Source organism: Montipora capricornis, chromosome 6 (assembly GCF_036669925.1).
Source record: "Montipora capricornis isolate CH-2021 chromosome 6, ASM3666992v2, whole genome shotgun sequence".
Lineage (NCBI taxonomy): Eukaryota > Metazoa > Cnidaria > Anthozoa > Scleractinia > Acroporidae > Montipora > Montipora capricornis.
The window spans coordinates 13041339-13056905 of NC_090888.1; the positions used below are offsets into that span (position 1 = coordinate 13041339).

At 43.5% G+C, this 15567-nt stretch overlaps 10 non-coding genes across 10 annotated transcripts; 6 read left to right on the forward strand and 4 right to left on the reverse strand.

Moving 5' to 3' along the window:
• Positions 1-5058: 5058 nt before the first annotated feature.
• Trnan-guu (transfer RNA asparagine (anticodon GUU)) lies at positions 5059-5132 on the forward strand. The gene has a single exon. It is a non-coding gene; the product is annotated as a tRNA-Asn (tRNA).
• Positions 5133-7217: 2085 nt separating this feature from the next.
• Trnap-agg (transfer RNA proline (anticodon AGG)) lies at positions 7218-7289 on the reverse strand. The gene has a single exon. It is a non-coding gene; the product is annotated as a tRNA-Pro (tRNA).
• A 403-nt stretch (positions 7290-7692) lies between these two features.
• Trnan-guu (transfer RNA asparagine (anticodon GUU)) lies at positions 7693-7766 on the forward strand. The gene has a single exon. It is a non-coding gene; the product is annotated as a tRNA-Asn (tRNA).
• Positions 7767-9480: 1714 nt separating this feature from the next.
• On the forward strand, positions 9481-9554 carry Trnan-guu (transfer RNA asparagine (anticodon GUU)). Its single transcript has one exon. It is a non-coding gene; the product is annotated as a tRNA-Asn (tRNA).
• A 932-nt stretch (positions 9555-10486) lies between these two features.
• Trnap-agg (transfer RNA proline (anticodon AGG)) lies at positions 10487-10558 on the reverse strand. The gene has a single exon. It is a non-coding gene; the product is annotated as a tRNA-Pro (tRNA).
• Positions 10559-10961: 403 nt separating this feature from the next.
• Trnan-guu (transfer RNA asparagine (anticodon GUU)) lies at positions 10962-11035 on the forward strand. The gene has a single exon. It is a non-coding gene; the product is annotated as a tRNA-Asn (tRNA).
• Positions 11036-12062: 1027 nt separating this feature from the next.
• Positions 12063-12134, reverse strand: Trnap-cgg (transfer RNA proline (anticodon CGG)). Its single transcript has one exon. It is a non-coding gene; the product is annotated as a tRNA-Pro (tRNA).
• A 615-nt stretch (positions 12135-12749) lies between these two features.
• Trnan-guu (transfer RNA asparagine (anticodon GUU)) lies at positions 12750-12823 on the forward strand. Its single transcript has one exon. It is a non-coding gene; the product is annotated as a tRNA-Asn (tRNA).
• A 932-nt stretch (positions 12824-13755) lies between these two features.
• On the reverse strand, positions 13756-13827 carry Trnap-agg (transfer RNA proline (anticodon AGG)). The gene has a single exon. It is a non-coding gene; the product is annotated as a tRNA-Pro (tRNA).
• A 403-nt stretch (positions 13828-14230) lies between these two features.
• On the forward strand, positions 14231-14304 carry Trnan-guu (transfer RNA asparagine (anticodon GUU)). Its single transcript has one exon. It is a non-coding gene; the product is annotated as a tRNA-Asn (tRNA).
• Positions 14305-15567: the final 1263 nt, after the last annotated feature.

The window sequence follows — 15567 nt, forward strand, 5'->3', positions numbered from 1 at the left end:
AACCATTCCACTGGTTGTAATAATGTGTGCTTTGTCTGAATGGAAGTGAAGCGAAAATCTTTTTTTTTTCTCTAAAAAGCTCAAAAGAGCGTTTTATTTACACTTAAAAAAGTTGAGTTGAAAAATTACATATGGACGAAAAATATAATTATTTAGTTTAAGCCTATGTCATTTTCCTGGTGTTACATTTACATTTTAAATAGTAGACGATTATTTTCAACCTTAGCAAAAGCTTCCCTAATACACCAATCTGTAGGAAAGAGGTGTCCTAAATTACGACACGAATACAATTTAAACTGATATTTTAAATGCGCTTTAACACTTGCAGAAAAGATAGCTTCCGGTGGCACACAATCATTGTCTAGCCTATGATGAGTAGCCGACTTGTATATAGCACATCTCGCAATAGTAAGAGCCCAGTTGATCAAAGCCACAGCTCTTTCACTGAGAGGATCACCCCTTGAAGGCACCTTTCCTAAGATCTTAATAGCTGGAGAGAGCACCAATTTATTCTCTGAAATTTTTCGGATAAACTGATCGACATATCTCCAAAAGGTATCCACAGCTCTACATTCAAGCAAGGCGTGTTCAATATCATCGATAGAACCACAGCGATGGCAATTGGGCGTGTCCAGTATTCCCATCCTATTTAGAGAGAGGGCTGTAGGAAGCACCCGATGAGCAATCTTCCAATTGGTGTCTCCCTGCTTATTGCTTACCAACGGTGAGTATAGGGTCTTCCACTGCTTGGAGGTAAAGGCAGGCTCAGGCTGAAGGGATGCTTTCCATCGATCTATTGCGGGAACAACTGGCGTATTCCGATCATGCAATTGACCATAAAAATGCCTCGTCTTGTAAGATACGATATCCGTCGGAGTTTGACCTGCGCCTGCAGTGCGGATCGCAAAACAGGGTTGTAGAGTAAGGGCTGTTCTTCTTCGCTTCGAGCATATCTGTTTCGTCCAATGCTGAGGGATCGCGGATAAGATCTTATTCAACTCTCGGGACGTTCTGTATAAAGTACGACCATCATTCCCTAACTGGCCAGCCAAGATCTCGTGAACAGCCCTGACAGGTAAAAAGCCAGAAACTACGTCGTAACAAATATCTCTTATCTTTATAACCCCTGCTGCAACCCAATCCTTGAAAAACAGTAGCTCATCATGGTGAGTAATATGCCTGTTAAGAAAGAGTGGTTCATTTAGGATGTCCGTGGCCATGGTTGGTACATTTGTGCGAAGACGGCACGGCTCATGTTTAGCCCAAGCGGACAATAATTCCTTGTGAAACGCTGGAATGTTACGGTCAATGCGTTGGAGAGGGTACTCAAGTACTAGGGGTAGTTTGCCAAGTTCCATATTTGCGATACGTAAAAAGTAGGCCGTAAAACCTTTCCAGTGGGCGTCCTCACCCGACAATAATCTTCTTAAAGTGTTCAACCTAAAGGCTTGGACCTTAATTTCAAGGCGTGGAATGTTAAAACCCCCTTCCTTCAGAGAGAGAGCCAGTATGTCCAAGACAAGGGGACAAGAGGGTGCTTGTTGCCCCAAAAGAAAGTGTACACTGATTGCTCTATTTGCGTGATAACCCAAGATGGAACAGACAGCGAGGTAACATTGTACCACAAAGTCGATGTTAATAAACTGTTAATAATCAAGGCCTTTCCTTTATAACTAAGAACTCTTTGACGCCAGGCAGCTATGATTTTATTGATTTTTGAAATCTTGGCATTCCAGTTTAAAAGAGAGCAGTCCACATTGCCAAAAAACTGTCCGAGAATTTTCTCCGGGATGTAGTCATTGTACCAGGCAAAATCATACAACTGATAAATTCGATTAGAAAAATCACCGCTCCACAATCCCGTGCATTTACTTTTATTGATTTTAGCCCCGGAGGCGAGTTCATACCGGTCGAAAACTCGAAAGGTTTCAGCAATGGACTGCTCATCCGTGAGTAAGAGGGTCGTGTCGTCAGCGAACTGGGATAACTTAACTTCGTTTTCGGAACCAGGGGGTTTAACACCATGGATTCTTGGATTTGAGCGAATATTGATAGCCATGGATTCAGCCGTTAGAACATATAGAGGCATAGATAACGGACAGCCTTGCCTTAATCCTCTCTCTAAATGGACAAAAGCAGTTAGCCAGCCGTTAACCTTGACGGAACTTGACACTGAATTATATAAAACTTGGATCCACTGGATAAAGGAAGGGCCAAAGCAAAATTGCTTAAGGCACTTGAACAGGAAATCGTGCGATACTCTGTCGAAAGCCTTCATCTGGTCGACACTTACAACAGCAAGTGGCACAGAGGTTGTGTTAGCATACGCAATTACATCGTGTAATAACCGAGCATTGTCATTGATTGTTCTCCCCCTAATGGAGGCAGTTTGGTCTGAGTGAATGATGAGCGGCAACACCGCATGTAGCCTATTCGCAAGCGCTTTAGATAGAATCTTATAATCGGTCGTAAGAAGAGTTATGGGCCTCCAATTCTTTAACTGAGTGCGGTCACCCTTCTTGAATAATAAAGAAATTACTCCTCGCCGTTGTGACACGGAAAGGCGGCCAACCCGAAACGCATGGTTATAGACGTGGACTAATTTATCACCTAACAGGTGCCAGAAATGCTTATAAAAATTGGTAGTGATGCCATCAAGACCAGGCGACTTATCCTTCTCCATTGCATCAACAGCCCTTTTTAACTCCCCAATTGTAATATCTCCTTCACAAGAGTCTCGCGCATTCTCAACGAGTTCGGGGTATGCTCCATCTAGGAATTCTCTTTGTACCTTTTCGTCACAAGGCTGCGCTGTGTAAAGCTGTTTATAAAACGAAAAGGCCTCCCCAAGCAAGTCCCTAGTTTCAGTAACGGTATCCACGTTATTCTTCGTTAAAACACGTATGTTTTGTGCTGAACAACGACATTTGTCAAGAGAAAAAAAGAAACGAGTACTCTTTTCACCTTCCTCGACAAACTGCGCTTTTGTTCGTATTTTAATAGCTTCTAACTCCTTAAAGTGCCCCTGTGATCAAAAAAACCACTTCCTTTTTCCTTCAGATTTTGAGAGTGTGTTTGGTTAACACCTGACTGGCAAACTTTTGAGCTTTGATTTTTATCCAAAGGCCGCTTACTTTGAGTGTAAGTTTTGGATTTCACGGTCCGCCATTACTCACGTTCAAAACTGACCGATTGGAACTCAGACGGTTGGATCCAGGGAAACGTGACGTCAGAGGCTCACTAGCTTAAAATTTCAGCGTGTGAACGCAGCTTATTATTTAAGCAAAGCGTGAGTTTAAAAGTCTGAAAGCCCAAAACCCCCGTGCTGCATATTAATTTTGCAGCGTACACACGTATTGCATTCTTAAACTAGTGAGCCTTTGACGTCATTTTCTCCTCGATCCAGCTCTCTCAAGAACATAATGTTAGTAATGGCGGACCATTAAATAGGAAAATTCCAGTTGAAATAAAGAGGTGTCTTTTTGAAATCAAGGCTTAAAACGTGGGTCACTTAGTGATTTGTTAACATAGTTTTGAAATCCAAAGAAAAATATGAATTGATTTTTTGGTCACAGGGGCACTTTAAGTTCTAACTGCCTCAAGCCCTCCTTTGCTATGAGATATTGCTCTATATCGCTAGTAGTACCATTTTTTGCCCGCTCTTGAAGCTTATCCAATCTACTCTGTAAAACAAACCGTTCATGGCGCCGAATTTTTCCAATAATCGTCGCCCGTCTAATAGCAATCCGCTTAAAGCTTAACTTTGCTTTCTCCCACCACTCAAAAGGGTCAGCAAAATTTTCGAACTCTTCAACCCAATTTGACCAGAAACGCTCGATTTCCTCTTGGAAAACACCGTCCGCAAGAAGCTCGTTATTAAAGTGCCAGTACCCCGGGCCGCGTTCAATTCTTTCAAAATCAATGGTCAGAGTCAAGCAATCGTGATCCGAGTGGGAATACGGTTGAATATCCGTTGCGGTTACACATTGGTTAACGGGTTTACAAATAAAAAAATAATCAATACGTGTGCGGATGAAAAGAGATGGATCTCTTGGATCTCGACCTGTCCACGTGAAATTGCGTTCATCCTTATGTCGTTCCCTCCAAACGTCTACCAAACTAAAACGTGTATTAAGGGCATTTAGAAGCACGGACGCGGATTGACGCGCATTAGGAACCCCACCGAGCTTATCCAAGCGCGAGTTAAAAATACAGTTAAAATCGCCTCCCAAGATGTTATCGTTTGAATCCGACAGAAACCTATTCAAATCCGAGAAAAAAGCACGGCGCTGAGAATCTTTTGATGGGGAATAAACATTAATCAAGTTAAGCGTGCGATCGTCAATTTCCAAAAGCATATTCAAAACGCGACCTTCGTTATCCCTCCGAATTTGCTTCTCATTGTAATCCAGGCGCGAAGCAATCAATATGGCACACCTCGAGAAGAGTTCGTCCCATGGGCAAAAAAAGCATCACCCTCCCACTCGCGTTTTATTTGCATATCTAAGTCAACCGTCCAGTGTGTTTCGTGCAGAAAAATTATGTCAAACCTGTTCCTCTTAATAAAAGAAAAAGCCATTTTTCGTTTGTCTGGACAGCGAAGGCCATTGCAATTAATACTAGCCAGAATAGTCATGCCACTAGACCAACAGGCCTTTACATGGAAAGCTTCCGTCACGCGCTTTGTGTTGCAAATTACTGGGGCGGGAGTTGAAAGGAAACCATTCCACTGGTCGTAATGTTGTGTGCTTTGTCTGAATGGTGTCATTTGTTAATCACCACGTGAGTGAAGTAGCTGTGTTGAGGCAATTGGCGTTTAACAGGTACCGATGGTCAGACCTAGACAAACCGAAGGAAAGTGTATTTCTTCAAATGGAGATTGCAGGACTGCAGGTAGTTGGGCTGGAATAAACAAGGTGTAGCAGAGTTCAAAATGAGAATCCTCGAGTTATGGACGTTTGGCTTCAGGTGTAGGTTCCTTAAAAATGCATTTTGTTTTAGGCAGGACTTGAAGAGTGGAACTCTGTCGAATCTTTCCTCAGCCAAATGGTCAGACCTGTCTCTGTGGCGCAATCGGTTAGCGCGTTCGGCTGTTAACCGAAAGGTTGGTGGTTCAAGCCTACCCAGGGACGCTTAGTTTTGATTGGCATAGGCCAGCTGTAGGCAAACAAGTCAAAGTTGGCCATGACTAAGGGGCTAATCGGAAGATCACTTCGTCACCATCGTCAAAGCGAGTCTATGTGTGAGGTCTTTGCCTTGAAAGCGATTTTTATTCATCTGTAGAGTGGATTACGGGCGTTTTTCGAGTCAACACTAACAGCTTTAAAAAATGGAGGAATCCACGTGTCCTGAAAAATCAGCAGGTGGAGCTCATTCCGCCGTAGGGCTCCATTTCTCTCACTTGCCATGAATGTTCCAGTGATTTCACACTCTCCAGGTAGATAGATAGATAGATAAATCGTTTATTAAAAGAACAACTCGCAGTCGTGAGACTGAATTACGTGTACAATATAAAACATAAGATAATAAACTAATATACAATAATCTGAATATAAAAATATGCATAAAGCTAATAAACCATTCATTCACAATACAAGGATAGATTAAGCTTCTTCCTTTTGGCAAGTTAATTCAGTATAGTATCTATCAGCATAGCTAAAAATGAAAGAATTTCTGGTACGAATGGTCTTAAGGTTTGGTAACTGAAAACACCTTTTCTTTCTCATGCAACCTACTACTATAGGAGTTGGCCTTCGGTGGTAGTAAGTTCATTAACTTATTAGAGTTATTTACAATGCTATCAAAAAGTTTACTGCATAAACTATCCCTTCGATTTACTAGGGAAGGAAGATCAGCCTTAACAATTGCATCAGCGTATGAAAGGTCTGGGTAAATGATATGCATAGCTGATATGCCCATCTGGGCCACCAGCACGAGATGTACTGATTTCTTTCAATTTAGCAGCAACAACTAGTTCAGATGTAGAAATCGGCACGTCATCTTCCATCGATACACATACGTCTTCAGATAAGGGATTGTAGCTCTGCATAACACTGATAAATGCCTTATTTATCTCATTGCTTAGATCTTTTTCCTCGTAGTTTAAGTCTGGGTTGAGAATAGTTCGCAGATCGCATCTTGGTACGTTACTATTACCACAGAGCTGTTTCACTTCTCTCCACCAGTCACGCGGTTTTGTATCGTGAAGATCCTGCACTTTTTTCTGATAATAGATCTTACGGCACCGTTTCCTCTCACGGTTTACTTTGTTGCGGAATAATTTAAACATAAGTGTATTTCCAGAATTAAAGGCTTTTTGTCTTCGCGCAATCAAGGATTTAAGTTGGTTTGTAATCCAGGGGCGGTCAGTTATATGAACCTTCATAGATCGTTGAGGCATGATAGTATTTAAACCATAGGTAATTATATCGGTCAATATGGTAAGTTTGTCGTCACATGATTGAACAGTGGACAGCAGGTGAACAGGTGAACAGGAGTTCCCATCTTTGAACGAATAGAGATCTTGTTTAGAAATTTACAGCGGATAAAATGCTATTCATTACAACGAAAGACTAGAAAACATGACATGATTAAACTTGGTAACAATACAACATCCTGTCTTTAAAGAATCCGGGTGTCGATCCCGGTACCTCCCGCATGCGAAGTGGGCGCTATATTCCCGGTTACCCGGAACCATGTTGGGTAAGTGATATTTATGCGATTTGCACTTAAATATTTCACACTGCGATGTCTTGAAATTCTCATTTCCATCGTCTGTTTTTGCCTTGATACCTCGTCTTCTGTAATCACATGTATCATTCAAGAGAGTATCAAGTCGCAAGAAAGCTCAGCATTAGGCACAAGAGTGACTCGATCGACCAGCTATGGAAATGTCAAAAGACCACTCGTCAAAGTTTGATCTTACGAGTAAGAGTGTTTCGTGTCATCCAGCTCTATGGTTTTGAAGACAACTCGACCAAGATGTGACCATCCTATGCTTGCTTCAAGTTTTTTATCTTGAACAACAACTTGAGGTCATGTGTCACACGTTTGTGGCTTTAATGAACTAATCATGCGGAAGGGTGAGAAGAACTGGCCAAATTAATAAATAAACTTGATACGTTGATCTCAGATGGCGAAAGAAGAATGTGACATATGTTGGGGCGTGATAGTGACCGCAAGTTGTTGATGTATGAACATTATTGGGTATTTAACTAGGGCCTGTCCGGGAGTCGAACCCGGAACCTCTCGCACCCTAAGCGAGAATCATGCCACTAGACGAACAGGCCTTTACATGGAAAGCTTCCGTCACGCACTTTGTGTAGCAAATTACTGGAGCGGGAGTTGAAAGGAAACCATTCCACTGGTCGTAATGTTGTGTGCTTTGTCTGAATGGCCTCATTTGTTAATCCCCACGTGAGTGAACTAGCTGTGTTGAGGCAATTGGCGTTTAACAGGAAGCGATGGTCAGACCGAGACGAACCGAAGGAAATTGTATTTCTTCAAATGGAGATTGCAGGTCTGCAGGTAGGTGAGCTCGAATAAACGAGATTTTGCAGAGTTCAAAATGAGAATCCTCGGGCTATGGCCGTTTGACTTCAGGTGCAGGTTCCTTAAAAATGCATTTTGTTTTAGGCAGGACTTGAAGAGTGGAACTCTGCCGAATCTTTCCTCGGCTAAGTGGTCAGACCTGTCTCTGTGGCGCAATCGGTTAGCGCATTCGGCTGTTAACCGAAAGGTTGGTGGTTCAAGCCCACCCAGGGACGCTTAGTTTTGATTGGCATAGGCCAGCTGTAGGCAAACAAGTCAAAGTTGGCCATGACTAAGGGGCTAATCGGAAGATCACTTCGTCACCTTCGTCAAAGCGAGTCTATGTGTGAGGTCTTTGCCTTGAAAGCGAATTTTATTCATCTGTAGAGTGGATTACGGGCGTTTTTCGAGTCAACACTAACAGCTTTAAAAATGGAGGAATCCACGTGTCCTGAATAATCAGCAGGTGGAGCTCATTCCGCCGTAGGGCTCCATTTCTCTCACTTGCCATGAATGTTCCAGTGATTTCACACTCTCCAGGTGAACAGGAGTTCACATCTTTGAACGAATAGAGATCTTGTTTAGAAGTTTACAGCGGATAAAATGCTATTCATTGCAACGAAAGACATGACATTATTAAACTTGGTAACAATACAACATCCTGTCTTTAAAGAATCCGGTTGTCGATCCCGGTACCTCCCGCATGCGAAGTGGGCGCTATATTCCCGGTTACCCGGAACCACGTTGGGTAAGTGATATTTATGCGATTTGCACTTAAATGTTTGCCACTGCGATGTCTTGAGCTTCTCATTTCCATCGTCTGTTTTTGCCTCGACACCTCGTCTTCTGTAATCACATGTATTATTCAAGAGAGCATCAAGTCGGAAGAAAGCTCAGCATTAGGCACAAGAGTGACACGATCGACCAGCTATGGAAATGTCAAAAGACCACTTGTCAACGTTTGATCTTATGAGTAAGAGAGTTTCGTGTCATCCAGCTCTATGGTTTAGAAGACAACTCGACCAAGATGTGAGCATCCTATGCTTGCTTCAAGTTTTTTATCTTGAACAACAACGGGAGGTCAGGTGTGAGACGTTTGTGGCTTTAATGAACTAATCATGCGGAAGGGTAAGAAGAATTGGCCAAATTAATAAATAAATTTGATATGTTGATCTCAGATGGCGAAAGAATAGAGTGCCGTATGTTGAGGCGTGATAATGACCGCAAGTTGTTGATTTATGAACATTGTTTGGTATGTAACCAGGGCTGTCCGGGAGTGGAACCCGGGACCTCTCACACCCGAAGCGAGAAATCATGCCACTAGACCAACAGGCCTTTACATGGAAACTTCCGTCACGCACTTTGTGTTGGAAATTACTAGAGCGTGAGTTGAGAGGAAACCCTTCCACTGGTCGTAATGTTGTGTGCTTTGTCTGAATGGTCTCATTTGTTAATCGTCACGTGAGTGAAGTAGTTGTGTTGAGGCAATTGTCATTTAACAGGTACCGATGGTCAGACCCAGACGAACGAACCGAACCGAACGAACCGATGAGTGCGCAAGTAACGAGTCGGTGATCCAACGACAGGCTGTCACAAAATGGAACGTTGCGATACTGGAGTGTAAGTACACGGAATAAATGCTCTCAAGGGTTATCATTAGTGGAAGAAAATCAAAAGAACGATAAAAATTTCTTCAAAGACGTTGCGGGCTGCTTGTTTTCTCGACAACTGTTGGAAATAACGAAGCAAGAGAGGCATGAGTAGAAGGAAATCAAAGGATCGTTAACAACACGTTGTGGACTGATTGTTCTTTTTGTCAACACTGCTACTTTCATGTCTGAAAAAGACAAGAAAAAATGGCCGCAGGAATTTAGAAGGCTCACCGCAGAGTCGTGTTTAAAATTGAGTGGAACTTTCTCGAATCTTTCCCTCGGCCAAGTGGTCAGATCTGTCTCTGTGGCGCAATCGGTTAGCGCGTTCGGCTGTTAACCGATAGGTTGGTGGTTCAAGCCCACCCAGGGACGCTTAGTTTTGATTGGCATAGGCCAGCTGTAGGCAAACAAGTCAAGGTTGGCCATGACTAAGGGGCCAATCGGAAGACCACTTCGTCACTTTCGTCAAAGCTTGTCTGTTTGTGAGGTCTTTTGCCTTGAAAGCGATTTATTCATTTGTAGAATGGATTACGGGTGTTTTCTGGGTCAACACCAACAGTTTTGAGAAATGGAGGAATCCACGTTTCCTGAAAAATCAGCAGGTGGAGCTCATTCCACCGTAGGGCAGCTGATAAAATGGTCTTCATTCCAACGAAAGACTCGCAGACATGACATGATTAAGCTCGGGAACAATACAACAGGTTATCTGTGGAGAATCCGGGTGTCGATCCCGGTACCTCCCGCATGCGAAGTGGGCGCTATATTCCCCGTTTCCCGGAACCATGCTGGGTAAGTGATATTTATGCGATTTGCACTTAAATGTTTGCCACCGCGATGTCTTGAGCTTCTCATTTTCATAGTCTGTTTTTGCCTTGATACCTCGTCTTCTGTAATCACATGTATCATTCAAGAGAGTATCAAGTCGCAAGAAAGCTCAGCATTAGGCACAAGAGTGACTCGATCGACCAGCTATGGAAATGTCAAAAGACCACTCGTCAAAGTTTGATCTTACGAGTAAGAGTGTTTCGTGTCATCCAGCTCTATGGTTTTGAAGACAACTCGACCAAGATGTGACCATCCTATGCTTGCTTCAAGTTTTTTATCTTGAACAACAACTTGAGGTCATGTGTCACACGTTTGTGGCTTTAATGAACTAATCATGCGGAAGGGTGAGAAGAACTGGCCAAATTAATAAATAAACTTGATACGTTGATCTCAGATGGCGAAAGAAGAATGTGACATATGTTGGGGCGTGATAGTGACCGCAAGTTGTTGATGTATGAACATTATTGGGTATTTAACTAGGGCCTGTCCGGGAGTCGAACCCGGAACCTCTCGCACCCTAAGCGAGAATCATGCCACTAGACGAACAGGCCTTTACATGGAAAGCTTCCGTCACGCACTTTGTGTAGCAAATTACTGGAGCGGGAGTTGAAAGGAAACCATTCCACTGGTCGTAATGTTGTGTGCTTTGTCTGAATGGCCTCATTTGTTAATCCCCACGTGAGTGAACTAGCTGTGTTGAGGCAATTGGCGTTTAACAGGAAGCGATGGTCAGACCGAGACGAACCGAAGGAAATTGTATTTCTTCAAATGGAGATTGCAGGTCTGCAGGTAGGTGAGCTCGAATAAACGAGATTTTGCAGAGTTCAAAATGAGAATCCTCGGGCTATGGCCGTTTGACTTCAGGTGCAGGTTCCTTAAAAATGCATTTTGTTTTAGGCAGGACTTGAAGAGTGGAACTCTGCCGAATCTTTCCTCGGCTAAGTGGTCAGACCTGTCTCTGTGGCGCAATCGGTTAGCGCATTCGGCTGTTAACCGAAAGGTTGGTGGTTCAAGCCCACCCAGGGACGCTTAGTTTTGATTGGCATAGGCCAGCTGTAGGCAAACAAGTCAAAGTTGGCCATGACTAAGGGGCTAATCGGAAGATCACTTCGTCACCTTCGTCAAAGCGAGTCTATGTGTGAGGTCTTTGCCTTGAAAGCGAATTTTATTCATCTGTAGAGTGGATTACGGGCGTTTTTCGAGTCAACACTAACAGCTTTAAAAATGGAGGAATCCACGTGTCCTGAATAATCAGCAGGTGGAGCTCATTCCGCCGTAGGGCTCCATTTCTCTCACTTGCCATGAATGTTCCAGTGATTTCACACTCTCCAGGTGAACAGGAGTTCACATCTTTGAACGAATAGAGATCTTGTTTAGAAGTTTACAGCGGATAAAATGCTATTCATTGCAACGAAAGACATGACATTATTAAACTTGGTAACAATACAACATCCTGTCTTTAAAGAATCCGGTTGTCGATCCCGGTACCTCCCGCATGCGAAGTGGGCGCTATATTCCCGGTTACCCGGAACCACGTTGGGTAAGTGATATTTATGCGATTTGCACTTAAATGTTTGCCACTGCGATGTCTTGAGCTTCTCATTTCCATCGTCTGTTTTTGCCTCGACACCTCGTCTTCTGTAATCACATGTATTATTCAAGAGAGCATCAAGTCGGAAGAAAGCTCAGCATTAGGCACAAGAGTGACACGATCGACCAGCTATGGAAATGTCAAAAGACCACTTGTCAACGTTTGATCTTATGAGTAAGAGAGTTTCGTGTCATCCAGCTCTATGGTTTAGAAGACAACTCGACCAAGATGTGAGCATCCTATGCTTGCTTCAAGTTTTTTATCTTGAACAACAACGGGAGGTCAGGTGTGAGACGTTTGTGGCTTTAATGAACTAATCATGCGGAAGGGTAAGAAGAATTGGCCAAATTAATAAATAAATTTGATATGTTGATCTCAGATGGCGAAAGAATAGAGTGCCGTATGTTGAGGCGTGATAATGACCGCAAGTTGTTGATTTATGAACATTGTTTGGTATGTAACCAGGGCCTGTCCGGGAGTGGAACCCGGGACCTCTCACACCCGAAGCGAGAATCATGCCACTAGACCAACAGGCCTTTACATGGAAACTTCCGTCACGCACTTTGTGTTGGAAATTACTAGAGCGTGAGTTGAGAGGAAACCCTTCCACTGGTCGTAATGTTGTGTGCTTTGTCTGAATGGTCTCATTTGTTAATCGTCACGTGAGTGAAGTAGTTGTGTTGAGGCAATTGTCATTTAACAGGTACCGATGGTCAGACCCAGACGAACGAACCGAACCGAACGAACCGATGAGTGCGCAAGTAACGAGTCGGTGATCCAACGACAGGCTGTCACAAAATGGAACGTTGCGATACTGGAGTGTAAGTACACGGAATAAATGCTCTCAAGGGTTATCATTAGTGGAAGAAAATCAAAAGAACGATAAAAATTTCTTCAAAGACGTTGCGGGCTGCTTGTTTTCTCGACAACTGTTGGAAATAACGAAGCAAGAGAGGCATGAGTAGAAGGAAATCAAAGGATCGTTAACAACACGTTGTGGACTGATTGTTCTTTTTGTCAACACTGCTACTTTCATGTCTGAAAAAGACAAGAAAAAATGGCCGCAGGAATTTAGAAGGCTCACCGCAGAGTCGTGTTTAAAATTGAGTGGAACTTTCTCGAATCTTTCCCTCGGCCAAGTGGTCAGATCTGTCTCTGTGGCGCAATCGGTTAGCGCGTTCGGCTGTTAACCGATAGGTTGGTGGTTCAAGCCCACCCAGGGACGCTTAGTTTTGATTGGCATAGGCCAGCTGTAGGCAAACAAGTCAAGGTTGGCCATGACTAAGGGGCCAATCGGAAGACCACTTCGTCACTTTCGTCAAAGCTTGTCTGTTTGTGAGGTCTTTTGCCTTGAAAGCGATTTATTCATTTGTAGAATGGATTACGGGTGTTTTCTGGGTCAACACCAACAGTTTTGAGAAATGGAGGAATCCACGTTTCCTGAAAAATCAGCAGGTGGAGCTCATTCCACCGTAGGGCAGCTGATAAAATGGTCTTCATTCCAACGAAAGACTCGCAGACATGACATGATTAAGCTCGGGAACAATACAACAGGTTATCTGTGGAGAATCCGGGTGTCGATCCCGGTACCTCCCGCATGCGAAGTGGGCGCTATATTCCCCGTTTCCCGGAACCATGCTGGGTAAGTGATATTTATGCGATTTGCACTTAAATGTTTGCCACCGCGATGTCTTGAGCTTCTCATTTTCATAGTCTGTTTTTGCCTTGATACCTCGTCTTCTGTAATCACATGTATCATTCAAGAGAGTATCAAGTCGCAAGAAAGCTCAGCATTAGGCACAAGAGTGACTCGATCGACCAGCTATGGAAATGTCAAAAGACCACTCGTCAAAGTTTGATCTTACGAGTAAGAGTGTTTCGTGTCATCCAGCTCTATGGTTTTGAAGACAACTCGACCAAGATGTGACCATCCTATGCTTGCTTCAAGTTTTTTATCTTGAACAACAACTTGAGGTCATGTGTCACACGTTTGTGGCTTTAATGAACTAATCATGCGGAAGGGTGAGAAGAACTGGCCAAATTAATAAATAAACTTGATACGTTGATCTCAGATGGCGAAAGAAGAATGTGACATATGTTGGGGCGTGATAGTGACCGCAAGTTGTTGATGTATGAACATTATTGGGTATTTAACTAGGGCCTGTCCGGGAGTCGAACCCGGAACCTCTCGCACCCTAAGCGAGAATCATGCCACTAGACGAACAGGCCTTTACATGGAAAGCTTCCGTCACGCACTTTGTGTAGCAAATTACTGGAGCGGGAGTTGAAAGGAAACCATTCCACTGGTCGTAATGTTGTGTGCTTTGTCTGAATGGCCTCATTTGTTAATCCCCACGTGAGTGAACTAGCTGTGTTGAGGCAATTGGCGTTTAACAGGAAGCGATGGTCAGACCGAGACGAACCGAAGGAAATTGTATTTCTTCAAATGGAGATTGCAGGTCTGCAGGTAGGTGAGCTCGAATAAACGAGATTTTGCAGAGTTCAAAATGAGAATCCTCGGGCTATGGCCGTTTGACTTCAGGTGCAGGTTCCTTAAAAATGCATTTTGTTTTAGGCAGGACTTGAAGAGTGGAACTCTGCCGAATCTTTCCTCGGCTAAGTGGTCAGACCTGTCTCTGTGGCGCAATCGGTTAGCGCATTCGGCTGTTAACCGAAAGGTTGGTGGTTCAAGCCCACCCAGGGACGCTTAGTTTTGATTGGCATAGGCCAGCTGTAGGCAAACAAGTCAAAGTTGGCCATGACTAAGGGGCTAATCGGAAGATCACTTCGTCACCTTCGTCAAAGCGAGTCTATGTGTGAGGTCTTTGCCTTGAAAGCGAATTTTATTCATCTGTAGAGTGGATTACGGGCGTTTTTCGAGTCAACACTAACAGCTTTAAAAATGGAGGAATCCACGTGTCCTGAATAATCAGCAGGTGGAGCTCATTCCGCCGTAGGGCTCCATTTCTCTCACTTGCCATGAATGTTCCAGTGATTTCACACTCTCCAGGTGAACAGGAGTTCACATCTTTGAACGAATAGAGATCTTGTTTAGAAGTTTACAGCGGATAAAATGCTATTCATTGCAACGAAAGACATGACATTATTAAACTTGGTAACAATACAACATCCTGTCTTTAAAGAATCCGGTTGTCGATCCCGGTACCTCCCGCATGCGAAGTGGGCGCTATATTCCCGGTTACCCGGAACCACGTTGGGTAAGTGATATTTATGCGATTTGCACTTAAATGTTTGCCACTGCGATGTCTTGAGCTTCTCATTTCCATCGTCTGTTTTTGCCTCGACACCTCGTCTTCTGTAATCACATGTATTATTCAAGAGAGCATCAAGTCGGAAGAAAGCTCAGCATTAGGCACAAGAGTGACACGATCGACCAGCTATGGAAATGTCAAAAGACCACTTGTCAACGTTTGATCTTATGAGTAAGAGAGTTTCGTGTCATCCAGCTCTATGGTTTAGAAGACAACTCGACCAAGATGTGAGCATCCTATGCTTGCTTCAAGTTTTTTATCTTGAACAACAACGGGAGGTCAGGTGTGAGACGTTTGTGGCTTTAATGAACTAATCATGCGGAAGGGTAAGAAGAATTGGCCAAATTAATAAATAAATTTGATATGTTGATCTCAGATGGCGAAAGAATAGAGTGCCGTATGTTGAGGCGTGATAATGACCGCAAGTTGTTGATTTATGAACATTGTTTGGTATGTAACCAGGGCCTGTCCGGGGAGTGGAACCCGGGACCTCTCACACCCGAAGCGAGAATCATGCCACTAGACCAACAGGCCTTTACATGGAAACTTCCGTCACGCACTTTGTGTTGGAAATTACTAGAGCGTGAGTTGAGAGGAAACCCTTCCACTGGTCGTAATGTTGTGTGCTTTGTCTGAATGGTCTCATTTGTTAATCGTCACGTGAGTGAAGTAGTTGTGTTGAGGCAATTGTCATTTA